Genomic DNA, 2300 nt, shown 5'->3' with positions numbered 1-2300 from the left:
TTATTGTATTTATGATGTTTTCTGATCTGCAGAACAGTTTGTTTCCTATGAGGTTAATCTCTCAACTTCTATGTTGGCTTCTGCTATGGAATTATTCTTAAGATTTTTTTTTGTCCCAAAATAATATATTCACCTTATCATGTCATATAATTTTATCTTTTTAAATTTCTACTTTATTATTAGTTTCAAATATACAGTACATTGGTTAGACATTTATATAGTTTATGTAACATGGTGTCATATAATTTGAAATTCTCATTGTTAACTTTTATCTTTTTTATCATCTGGAATTGATTTTAATGTATGATGAAAAAGAAATCTAGCTCCATTTTCCCCAAATAGTTCACAGTTCTCATTACACAATATCAGTGATTTCGAATGCCAACTTTATTATATATTAAAATTATATTAAAGTCATATATATCAGAATGTTTCTAATTTTTCTAGGTTTTAAATTATGTTCCATTGATCTGCTTACATTTCTGCACTTACTCTCTCTGTGTTAATCATTGTAGTCTTGTCAAATTATCAAGTATTATTTGGAGTATTCTTCCTCAATACTTTTTTTTAAAAATTATCTTATTGCTTATTCTTACATATAAATTAGAATATCCTTAAAATATCTTTGATATTTTAATTGAAATTTAATTAGATTTAGAAATTAACTCAAAATAATGTCAGTCTCAGTTATCAAAGACAGTGCTTGAAATAGCAAAATCTAAATAAGTAATAAATGATTGCTTAATTTAAGGAGATCACTGCATTTTGGTTTCAGTTTAAACAGTTATTATGTTAGGTCTGTCCCTTGCAGGGATATAAAGTATATATCCATATGTATATGGCTTTATTTACATTTATTTTTATATATATATATATATCAATAGAAAGTAATTAATCAAGTGGTTTGCTACGAATCACCAAGGCAAAGGCCAAATTCTTTTGTTATTACTGGACTCTTTCTATAATAAAAAAATTAAATTAACCCAACTAACTCAGATTTGGATTAACAATATTCTTGGTGAAGTAGGCAGAACTCTCAGATAGCCTCCAAAATTTCTACTCCCTGGCATCTACACGTCCTCTCCTGCTATAAAGAGCTTTTGCAATTGCAATTAAGTCCCAAATCAGTTGACTCTAAGAAAAATTATTCAGAGTAGACCTGACCTAATCAACTGAGCCCTTAAAACGGGACAGAACTTTACCTAAGAAAAAGAAATTTAAAATGTGAAAGAGATTTGATATGAAGAAGATTCTCCATTGCTGGTTTGAAGAAGGAGGGAGCCACATGCAAAAAATGTGGGGAGCTCTAGGAGCTGAAAGCAGCTCCCAGCTGACAGCCAGCAAGGGAGTGGAATCTTCAGTTCTATAACCACAAAGAACTTAATTCTGCCACAACTGTGTGGTAGCTTGGGAGAACACAGCCCACAGATAACCTAATTTTAGGCTTGTGAGACCTAAAGCAGACAATCCAGTCTTGTTGTGCCAGACTTTTGACTTCCATGAGTTAAAATATGGATGTTACTTAAGTCAGTAAGTCTGTGGTCATTTGTTATGCAACAACACAAAACTAATATACTTGAAATGCAACTTGAATCATACTTTATTTTTATCCCAGATCTGTAAATATTAATGTAACTTCACTCCACAGATAACTTACTTGCCTTCTGGTCAGAATTGAGTACATCAAGAATCACTATCAATCAGTTTATAGCCATGCCACCCTGAACGAGCCCGATCCCATCTGATCTCGGAAGCTAAGCAGGGTTGGGCCTGGTTAGTACTTGGATGGGGAGACCACCTAGGAAGATCAGGTACTGTAGTAGTAAAAAAAATTTAAAAATAAGGGATTGTAAGCTGACAAGGTCCTTGCAATCTATGAGGTCAACCAAGGGTTGCCTTGCCTAAAAAAAAGAATCACTATCAATTGTACACTTGAACTCTGTTTGATTGTATTAACCCACATCACCCCAAAAATTATAATGCAAATAAGCAATATAGAATATTTGCAGTAAGGAAAATAATACTAGGCTAGAAAAGATTCGGTAGTCATGTTGCCATTATAATAACAGTATGTCAGTAGTATCCACCATATTCTAATACCTTTAATAATAAAAAAAACCATCTGATTGATTTCTAAAATTTCTGAGTGTTCAGCACCTAGCCACAGCCTTGTTAAATGTTTATGAAGTTATCACTTATCTATATTCTCTACACTACCATGGTCTACCTAGTCCCCTAATGCGATTTAGAGAACAAACACTGGGGAACTTCAAGTCACGTTTTGTATAAAATGTGTTTCT

The 2300-nt window shown here is 32.3% G+C and overlaps 1 pseudogene; it reads left to right on the top strand.

Moving 5' to 3' along the window:
• Positions 1-1703: 1703 nt before the first annotated feature.
• On the top strand, positions 1704-1823 carry LOC118607210 (annotated as a pseudogene).
• The last annotated feature ends 477 nt before the right edge of the window (positions 1824-2300 follow it).

Source organism: Rousettus aegyptiacus, unplaced genomic scaffold (assembly GCF_014176215.1).
Source record: "Rousettus aegyptiacus isolate mRouAeg1 unplaced genomic scaffold, mRouAeg1.p scaffold_m13_p_8, whole genome shotgun sequence".
NCBI classification, from domain to species: domain Eukaryota; kingdom Metazoa; phylum Chordata; class Mammalia; order Chiroptera; family Pteropodidae; genus Rousettus; species Rousettus aegyptiacus.
Note: the sequence above shows the minus strand (reverse complement) of the source record. Positions and strands in the feature narration are given on the sequence as shown.